At 41.4% G+C, this 11,294-nt stretch overlaps 1 non-coding gene across 1 annotated transcript; it reads left to right on the top strand.

Annotated features, from left to right (window-relative positions):
- The first annotated feature begins 3,734 nt into the window (after positions 1 to 3,734).
- LOC147218801 (U1 spliceosomal RNA) lies at positions 3,735 to 3,902 on the top strand. Its single transcript, XR_015108760.1, has one exon. It is a non-coding gene; the product is annotated as a U1 spliceosomal RNA (small nuclear RNA).
- Positions 3,903 to 11,294: the final 7,392 nt, after the last annotated feature.

Here is an 11,294-nt window from a genome sequence, read left to right as displayed (position 1 = left end):
TCCTTGCAGCTCCCACCATCATATTCTACTGCCCAAAACAGGTCCGTGTTTGAAAACGAACGTATGAGCCCCTACTTCACTAGGATTGATGCCTTCGGGAACTTTAAACAAAGCATCAGATTTCTCTGAGCAGTAGATTTCTCAAAATTGAAAAAAGGGGTCTTTGGGCATCCGTATCCTTGGGTTGAAGAAAATGGGAACTGGCCAGAGTTCCCTTTGTCCTCTCCTGGAGGAGTGGGCCAAGTTCAAGTATCTTCTTTTCAGCAAGGACTCAGGACTCCATCTGTACCTCTACCCGGCCCTTCCTCAATTCTTGTTTTACCATTTTCAAGATTTAATTTTTTTTTTTATTTCTAGTCCTTGCAGATCCTTGCCTGTCATTGACTTACTCAAAAGTGTAATGTGTTTCTATAAACACTATCTTTTCTTTCATCCAAAGGGTGAGGATTTGCCAGCTTGCCAAGGGTGTTGACCAATTTGATGAATTTATCAGTGTCACTAAAGTAATCCGTAATTTTAATTTTCTTATGGAAGGTGTGATCTAAAAGGTCCGTGATGTCCTCCAAGGTGTGAAGGTCATTAATTTCCTTATTGCTTCTGCAAAGCAAAGCCATTTCTGACTCTAAGCCATACTCCATGTCTTCGCCCTCACTTATCTTGCTTCCTGACTCAGCTTTATCCACAGTAGCAGTGTAACTCCTGCATCCATACACACTGGGAGCTCACTTGCCCCTGCTGTTTTCAACGCAGTTTTGGTTTAAGAAACATTCAGCTATCGGGCTTTGCAGTGCACTCTGCACTGAATCCTTATTAATAGGCAAAGGTCATTACTGAATGCACGGTACTGGTGGCCACAGCGGCAGTTGGTGGTGTGGGCTGCTACCACTGCCATTGTTCCACCATTGGTAACCTGATCGCCTTGTGTCTCTTTTTTCCTTTGTGAAGCAACCCGTTTGTGGCCCATATCCCAATACTCAAAAATCTTCATTTGCTCTGAGCTAGCATACTTGGTGTAGGAGGCATTGCTGAAGGTCATCCTGCAGAAGACCTCAAGGCTCTGTGACAGTGCCTCTGAAAAACATGAACACCTGCCTCCTCAGGGTCTGGCGATGTTTCAGCCTGGGATCCATGCACCCCAGGCACACAGTTATAAGATAAACTTCATTGATCCCTACAGGAGAAATTCCTTTGTCAGTGCAGAATAACAGTTATAGTGTCAAAAAAAGGGGAAATAAATATGGAAATACATATGAGTATAAATAAACATCAAGGAACAGTGAGGGTGAAAAATACACAACTAGAACTAAACAACGATATTAAAAGAGTGACAAAAATAAATAGCAATAACAATAAATAGCGAAATAAATAACAAAAATAGGCCGGATGTGTGTGAACTGGGACAAACAGGGAGACAGTAGAGTTAGTGAATGACGTTAGTGAATGGGGAAGGGTAGTGAGATTGTGGAATTGCGGAAGCTGCACAGGTGCACTCAGGCTGGTCAGAGTTGTGTGCCGTCCAGACTGCTGCTGTACAGTCTGATGGCCGTGGGCAAAAAGGAGCGTTTGGTTCTGCACCGGGGTGGGATTAACTGTTGGCTGAAGGAGCTGAACATCAGCCACAGTTTGTTGTGCAGGGGATGGGAGGGATTGTCCAGGATAGCTCCTTGTTTGTCTGTCATCCTCCCCACTGCCACCTATTGAAAATGGTCCAGGCTCAGTCCCACCACCAGCAAGCGGGCTTTCCTCATTAACTTACTGAGACTAATGACCTCACCGGTCCTGGCACCACCCCATCAGCACACTATACCGACGAAGCACCCTGGCTACCATAGATTGGTAGAAGGTCTTGAGGAACCCACTACAGACGCCAGGAAGAACATCCTGCTCTGACCCTTTTTGTAGAGTGCATCAGTGTTTCAGGTTTGAATCTGAATTTTCCAAATCTTCTGAAATTGTTCTCTCACAGTTGGTTTAGAATGAACAGCAGTGCACTAGAGGCGGTGGTCCTTGTGCAACGTTCTGGCAGGCAACACCTGTATGAAGGTATTGTTGATGACCTCACCATTAGTAATCCGCTGGGCTTCATTTTTCAAGGAAGCAACCACAGCTTTGTTCATTCTTGATGCATATGTCAGGTTTTTGTGTCCTACCTGCTCACTAAAGTGAGTGAAAAAGAGGCCCAAAATAGCCCAAAATGACACTTTCAATCCCCTCCACGCTTTCGCACACCTGCACTGAAAGAGAGAAAGAAAATGACATATTTGCATCACTGAACATGAAAGGAATTGAAACAAAAAGAAAAAGGAAGCTGAAGAAAAGCGTAAGACAGAAGAGGAATACTCTTACAAATATTTTTTCCATGCAAAAGGTAGACATCTTACCTGTCAGGCATAAAGACGTACTATTAAATTTCCAAGCAGGGCATATTCCATGTTTTTTTTTCTATATACACAACAAAAGCTGCTGTGAAAGGAAGGGGTGTAAGGTAAGCAAGGCAAGATAAGGAAAATGAAGGTTGACAGGCAGGCTGTAGAAACTGCAGAGGAAAACTAGAGAATGAACTGTATCATTGCCTCAAGGTAACATGTTGTCTTTACCTCTCCAAAAGAGCCATTGTGGTGTTATCTAAACAATATGAGCTCCCTACATGCAGCCTGAGGTCACAATCAGACTCTATCCTTTTAAGAAAAATTAAAAACATAGATCTGTGAGAAGAGTCATAATAAAGAGATATTCTGGTGAGGCCATTTTGGCAGCTGAAGTACTCTGTGTGAATTATCCAGTCATCATAATGCCTTTCAAAAACATTCAGTCTCAGGCAACAGTGTCCACCAATTGCACACACATTGCTGCAACATGTGTTTGTGTTTGTTCGAATGTTCCCTTTTCATGAGCATAGAGCCTCAGGGAGGAAGATCAATGTCTGTGTCGCTGTGGGGGAGTGAGCTCAGCCATTACAGCATCATGTGGCCTTGTCTAATTGTCTCATAGCATTTCTCTTACCATTCATTGCTTGGGGATAAAAGGGGTTTGGGATAGAGCAGAAAAAAGAGACAGCTGATTCTGAATTGTGTCTGTCTGAGAGAACTCTCAGAGTTCACTGTAGACAAAGCGATCGAGAACAAAAGACATCTTAAAAGACCAAAGTATGGTGAAACTGAAAGGGAGATATCAGTGGACGTTAATAGAAGCACACAAGTTAATGAGTGCCTTCCTCACAAAAGTCAGTACTTTCACAATCACAGCGAAAATGTTACTGAAATAGGAGTATGTGACACTACTTTACACAATTCAGCGTGATCATACAACACTCGTCAGATATCGCACAAAAGATGTAGGAGGCGTGGGGTGAGGGGTATGTTTCTTTTACTGTGAAAAAGTGTGGGTAGGAAGATTCAAGTTTAAGGCAACTATTGTGAAAGAATTCATATAATCGCCTGTCTCTTTTGCTCTTCCCTGTCTTTTTTCCCCTTTCATGTGTAATTTCTTTGTTTCTTATATGCTTTTCTGCAGTCAGTTGTGTCCTGCTGTATTTTTTTTTCTGACAAATCATAATTAGATGAGGAAAAAAGAGGTTAAAGTTGCACGCAGAAAGCTATTTTGGCAAAGTATTTGGGCCATTATCAAACTTCTTAATTAGAGTGACAAAACACAACCAAGGGACATAGTAACATATTTTAAGACTGTCTAAATGTGAACTTAATACATGCTGTCACAAATCCAGAACAGGACATAAACTTACCTGGGAGGGGAGACACCATGATCAAGAAGGTGATTCACCCAGGTTGAGCCTCAGCCATAGCCATTGCACTACGGTTGTGCTGACCCCTGCGAATTCCCAAATTATTGGAATCTTGAGTGCAGAATTTCTGATATTGGGGGACTGCATTCACATTCTCCTCTGATGAGTTTTTTTTTTGTATCTTTTCAGGGGTGAAGTGATGCAGTAGATAGAGCGATTGTCCTTAAAACCTAACATTTCTGATTCAATTCTGGCTCCTCCTCGTGTGTCAAAGTGTTGTTGAGCAAGACACTGAACTGCTAACTGCTCCCCTAGCACTGATAGATGGCAGCCAACTGCTCATGGTTCATCCATTATGGGTTAAATGCAGAGAAGAAATTTGCCCATGAGGGTTTATAAAGCGTAAACTATTATAAAACAGCAATTCATTAATCCAAAAACAGCCATATTAGATTATTTCTACAGTGAACTTTGGAAGGCATGTTTCATATGGGGGTTAACAATGTCATTTTCACCATTTGGTCCAACGTGAGGGGATCTCGCTACCGCAATAAAACAACTGCTTGTTTGGTAGGAATCTTCTAATAGCTGACAATAACCATGAGCAGAATCACTTGAACTTAATTTGTAATTTGAAGTCATATGCCCTTACCAAAGTACAATCAGTTGATTAATTGAACCGTAATTGCTAGACGGGCTGACAGAGTGATCATCTAAGTGATACACAACACTAAAATACCATTGGCTTTCTAAAAAGAATGATAACTGCCTTAATAATGTGTACAAAATTACGTCTTCTACTCCTTCTCCTTTCAGCTTTGCCCTTCAGGGGTCGCCACAGCGAATCAACCATCTCCATCTAACCCTATTCTGCCAGGTGGGAGGTCTTCCTCAAGACCTCAGCCTATCCATCACCACTGTAAACAAGAAGGTGCTCAGAGCTGATCCCTGATGGAGTCCCAACTCCACCTTGAACTTCTCTGTTACAACTACAGCATACCTCACCACTGTCTCACAGATAGCATACATGTCCTGCACCAGTCTAACATACTACCCCAGACTTCCTCATTCAGTACCAGAGTTCCTCTACTGGCACCCTGCCATATGCTTTTTCTAAGTCTAAAAAATGCAATGCAGCTCCCTCTGGTCTCATGGGTTTGATTTGCATGTTTGGTTTTGGCAAACGCTTTATGCCGGGTGCCCTTTCTGACGCAACCTTCAGCATTTATCTGGGCTTGGGACTGGCCCAGGGCTGTGTCCCTGGCCTGTGTCCCCTCGAGGCTGGCTCAGGGAGACATTGGCCTGTGCCGCCCAGGGGCTGCATTGTGTACAAAATGACAATGAAGATGAAATAGCAATGAAAGAATTGGAAGGATAAATCTAGGAATTCTGTATTTGCACATATAGCTTTTAAAAATAAGTTGCAATGTGCTCACACTTTACATTTTAGCTGGTAATGGGAGTAGATGACACAAAAAATGGTGATAGACGTATTAAATAGTCTTTATTACAGTTTTCCATTAGCATGCGGTGCACTTTGCAAGCTTTCATGAATTCTTCATTGACCAGGGGAAGTAATGAAGTCTTTCTTGTAATTTGGCCCATCAATAATTAGGGGACCTCACTGAATGGTCTCTGAAATGGTAGCTGTGAGAAATCATATACCATTAATATTACATTGAACTCTTTCAAGCTTATTAGCAAGGCTAGTTCCTTAATGAGCCAATAGTTCTCTGTATGGTCAATATTTTATTCTTATGTATCTTTGTCAATTGAGAAACAACTTCAAATGTTGAGGTTAATAGTCCTGAACATGAGGATCACGAAAGTAATGCCAGTCTGATTGTTTTTGGATTAAAACCTGTGTATTGAGAAGTAAGTTACAGACTAACGTTTAAAAGGTTTTTTCGAAACATGATTAGAAAATGCTTTGACTTCCACCGCAAAAAAATGTTCAATATAGCACCAAGCATTAAAATGATCTTTCTTTTTCTCTGCAATATTCTATTCAAAACCCAAAGTCATTACAGACAGAGTCCAGAAAAGGGTAAAAGAGTACGACATATTCATGTAGTCATTCAGGACTTAACTTGATTATAAGTGCAAGTCCACCTACAAACAGCACTAATGTGCCGCATAGAATCCAGTAATGAATATGCATTGTCACCTTGGCTGATAATTTCAAAAACAAGACCATGTGAAATAGAAAAGGATGAAGAAATTGTGTATCTCTGTAATTGACTTTCACAAAGGTGATATGCAAAATTAAAGGCCATCTTCCTGCAATTTTGCAATAAATGGGAACCCATTTTTCATATTTCTAAATGTGAAGCAGTTACTTGGATTACGCTACTGGCATTACAAAAGGGCTATCTAGCTTTGATTCCTCATTATAATAATATATATATAATATTGGTGGATGTTGGAAGCCAGAGTTTTTTTTTTTCTGTAACAGTCAAATATATGTATATCTGCTGTGTCAAATATTGAAAGTTTAAATCAATATGACTAGTCAATAAGGATTTTAAGAACTGTGCAACTAAAATAAAAAAAAATAGTAATGCCCTTGGATTTACATTGGAATCAGTTGGGATTCTCATCAAAACCAAAAAAGAAAGGAAAAACCAAACAAAGCTACAAATGTAAAAGTGTACCATACAATTCAAAAAGCCATGACCATTCATTACTGGAGGAGTTCAAACTTTATTCCTGAAACACCAAACAAAACTAACAACAAACTTCTGTAGAGCAAAATGCCCGGGACCTAAATCACACCCCAGCCCCGAGTCCTGTGTGTTGAGAGGTCACGCCCCGTAATGTCCACCACAATACCACTTTTTAAAGAACTGTTTTATTGCCGGTCAAGTCACTGTCAGGATAGTTTTAAAACAATAACAATGTTCCTGAGCAGCAACATCCGGACAGCAATGGGGATTTCCTTATAAGACCATGGTAATTTTTTATGTTTAACTTGAAATGAGAGAAATGTCAGTCAATATTGTACCATTACTGGTACAAATGTTGTCTCCAAAGTTACTTGCATGTTGCAGCCAAATGTTTATATGATTACACATTGTGGATGTATATCATTCTGTGCAAACCATCACAAGTGGTTGCAGAAAGTGTAACGTTGGTTAGTAGTTGATAAGGGAGACACATTTATCAAATAATGATGAAATAGTATGCGGGAAATTTGTCATAGAGGTATGACATGGATTAAATTACTACTGCAGAGTGATCTACTCCTTTGAAAATGGGTGAATATGGTCTGAATTGCTTTGACAGACAGTAACATCAGTAAAGAACAGTGAAAAAAAATAGAAGAGGAGAGTCTTCAAGAGTAAATGGACATTTTTGAAGGTACTAATTTGAAATTAACTACAAAATGCCTTGAATAATTAAACCGAGATGGGACTGTGATAGACTGCATAGTAGCATTGCTGACTTCATGCACTTTATCTTCTGAGAGTGTGGAAGACCTTGACATGGACTCCAGAGTGCATTTCTCATCTACATATGTGTGGATCTTCTTTTCTCCTGATTTTTCTACATTAAGGTGTAGGAGTTGGCTAATTAGACATCCTAGGTCAAAGGTCACAGAGCTGAAGGGAAGAGGGGTACACGGGATACAAGGACATGTCTAGATGTAGCTTTCCATTCTTATATATCCCCGCAATTTGCCAACACACCATTTTTGAGAACAGCTTGTAGATAAGTGCAGTATTACCCTTGGTTAGACAAGACATCACATACATTTCTATTCTGCAATAAATTGAGAAGCAAAGCCTTCTGGTCTGTTTTACACTGATATAGAACCACTACAAAATTGATTCCCAGAAAATAATTTATCATTGTTGTTGTTTAATTTTAAAAAAAAAAGAAATTAAAATCAAATCTTGAGCAAAGAATTATGTGCAATGACCAAAGAAAGCACAAGAAAAAATATCATTTCACAGTGATTATCAATAAAACACATTTTCCAGGTTCTAAACTCTGTCTCTTTGATACATCAGTAATCCTTGAGAAATACACCAAAATATGGAACACTTCTTTATTAACTCTTTTATCAGAGTAATAACATCTATATCTACAGAATCATGCTCCTGAAAATGTGTGCTTCATACCTTCAATGCAAAACCAGAGTTGATACAGTGGGATATATCAGTGGGATATATCCAAATGTGTTTTGAGCACTTATATTCATGTGAATACATGCAATACATAACTAATAATTACTAAATTAACTGCTGTAAACCAACCACATCTAAATGTAATCAATCTAAATTTACTACAGCAATTATAGGTTCATTATAAACTTAACCTGGCAAGGAGACATATGGTTTCCTCTCACTTTCTCCCCTCACTTTCTCACCTCTTTCTTCTTTCATGGAGTAATTTTTATTAACTTTCATCTCATTCACATTGTTTGAGTCGAGAGTCTGGCAATCACCTACATTGTACCTGCTGTCCTATGTATCCATTTTAAATGTGGTCAACCCCCCCCCAATGAGCTAATTTATTGAGATCAGCAGTGAGAAGTCAGGGGGACACTTTGCACTACTGTCAACCATCATTTTAATTGAAGAAATGTGAAATCTATTCAACTGATTAGTTTGGCAAGTGAGGTATTAAAAAGGTAAATCGAGCGTATGTTAGTCCAGGGTGAAAAGCACTTGCAAACAAATCTATGTCCCTCATTTTTGCTCAAACTTCTCCTGTTGGGATCCGGGCCTAGGGCTCTGGAAGCAGCGCTCATCACCAGTGACCCTGATTGAGCAAATGACTGATTCCAGCTGGGGGTGCCGGCACACTTGCGGCTGATCAGGCCTCATCAAGCAGAGGATAGGAGGAGCCTGCCACCAGCCCTTTGGTCCCAGATTGTTGTTTGTTCCTTGGAAGTTCATTTCCCTCTGGATTCTTTGTCTTGCGCTTCCTCACCGCTGCCTTGTTCCTGAGACCCCTGATGCCACTCCTTGCCAGCCCCCGGTTCCTGAGACCCCCATGACCTTCCCCAGGAGACAACCCTGCCCTGGCACAGCTCTCCATTCACCTTCCTTGACAATAAACACCTTAAGATGCCCTAGGGTCACAAACACAAGTGTTCTTGTGTTTGGGTCAGGCAAACCTTCCATCTCCTAAATGCTTCCATTTTATTTTTCTACATCTCACAAATGAGGTGTCGTAGGGCTAAAGAAAAAAAAAAAAATTTGCAAAGAGGCGACACTGTTTACAGTGGCACCCAACACATAATGAGAAGCTGCATGAATCTCTTGGGTAGGCCGTGATGGTAGATCAAGCACTTGTATTTCTCAAGCAGGCCGGTCTTGTCAATCTTTTTCAACCAATCTTCAACTTGCTGTCCAGTGTCGGAGACCCTGTTCTTATCTAAGTGAGAAACATCATACCGCCTCCTTCTTATTCTTCTTCTTCAATGTCATCTGCAAACATCATGGTCCATGGAGATTTCTGTCTAACCTCATCTGTCAGCCTGTCCATTGCCATTGAAAACAAGAAGGGGCTCACAGCTGATCCCTGATGGAGTTCCAACTCCACCTTGAAATTCTCTGTTACCACTACAGCACACCGCACCACTGTCTCAGAGCTAGTGTCCTGTATCAGTCTGACCTACTTCACTGCCACTCCAGATTTCCTCATACAATACCAGAGTTCCTCTCTTGGCACCCTGTCATATGCTTTTTCTTGGTATACAAAAACACAATGCAGCTCCCTCTGGCCTTCTCTGTACTTTGCTGTTAGTATTCTGAAACCAAATACTGCATCTTTAGTACTCTTTCTAGTCATGAAGCCATTCTGCTATTCAAAAATGCTGACTTATGCTCTCAGTCTAGTTCCCACAACTCTTTCCCATAACTTCATTGTGTGTTCTAGCATCTGTCAATACAATTCCTTCTCTATCCTTCATCACCCGGTCCTGTTTTACATCCTTTCCATCTTTATCTCTCTGTTTCGCCAACCTGCATAGATCATTCTTTCCCTCCTTACTGTCCAACTAAGCATGCAGGTCATCGTGAGCCCTTTGTTTTGCTTTTGCTACCTCTATCTTTACCTTACGTTCTATCTCCCTGTACTCCTATCTGTTCTCTTCAGTCCTCCTAGGATCCCATTTCTTCTTTGCTAACTGCTTTCTCTGTACATACTCCTGCACTTCCTCATTCCACCACCAAGTCTCCCTACCCTACTCTCCTAACACTATTGTTGTTGCCTAATCATCTGGAAGCTCTCCCTGACCACCCAGAGCCTTTCTCATCTCCTCCCCCGAAAACCATACAACACTCCCCCCTTTTAAGCTTCCACCACTTTGTCCTCTGCTCTGCCTTTGTCCTCTTGAGCTTCCCTGTCAGCAGAGTCATCGTAAAAACCAGCATCTGATGCTGTCTGGCTATACTCTCACCTACAGCCACTTTTCAGTCAATGATCCCTTTCAATTTACTGCGTCTATACAGTACATGATGTCGTCTACCTGCGTCCTCCTACCTATGTTCCTGTCTTTTCTAGAAAAAAGGGCCCATTGAAGTCTGCACCAATTACCACTCTTTCATCTCTGGGGATATTCTGCATCACTTCATCCCAGAACTTCTCCTTCTCCTCAAACTCACATCCTACCTGCGGGGCATAGCCACTAATAACATTGAGCATCACACCTTCAATTTCCAGTGTCAGACTCATAAGTCTATCTGACATTTTTTTCACCCCCAGAACATTCCTAACAAAATCCTCCTTCAAGATAAGTTCTACTCAATTTCACCTCCTGTCAGGACCATGATAGTACAACTTAAAGCCTGCTCCTAAGCTTCTAGCCTTACTACCTCTCCACCTGGTCTCCCAGACACACAGTATATCCACTTTCCTTTTCTGCCTCATGTCGACCAACTCTCTACCTTTTCCTATCATAGTCCCAATATTCAAAGTCCCTTTTTCTCATTCCCTGCATCTTGCCCTTCCTCTTCTCTCCCTGATTCCAAACACGCCTTCCTTCTCTCCTTCTTTGACCCACAGAAGCCCAGTTTCCATTGGTTCCCTGTAGGTCATCGGTACCAATGGCGGTCATTGTTAACCCGGGCCTCGACCGATCCGGTATGATCTGGTTATTGTGACTGATTTGCATGTTTGGTTTTGCTAGAAGCTTCACGCTGGATGCCCTTCCTGACGCAACCCTCTGCATTTATTCGGGCGTGGGACCTGCTCAGGCACACACTAGTCCATGGCCCTCTGAGGCTGGCTCAGGGAGGCACTGGCCCATGCTGCCGTGAGGCTGCATTACCACCTCCCAAGAGGAATCACTTCCCCTTGAAACACATTGCCCTACCCTTGCCTTCACAAATGTATGATCTACTTTTTGCAGTACATACTCATGGTATATACACACTACATTGCTGTGTTGATTATGCTTAATCATGCAATTTCTCGTTAAGCAGCAGTTTTTGGTTCCCAAGTATGAAATCAGACATTTAATTTAGAATTGACGAGGCATTGGTTTTGTGTGAATGTCCAATTGGTGGTTCTCTTCCTTGCATTCTGTTATGATTTCTTC

The sequence above is a fragment of the Fistularia commersonii genome, chromosome 25 (genome assembly GCF_037954325.1).
Source record: "Fistularia commersonii isolate RoL2024-O1a breed Wild chromosome 25, RoL_Fcom_v1.0, whole genome shotgun sequence".
NCBI classification, from domain to species: domain Eukaryota; kingdom Metazoa; phylum Chordata; class Actinopteri; order Syngnathiformes; family Fistulariidae; genus Fistularia; species Fistularia commersonii.
Note: the sequence above shows the minus strand (reverse complement) of the source record. Positions and strands in the feature narration are given on the sequence as shown.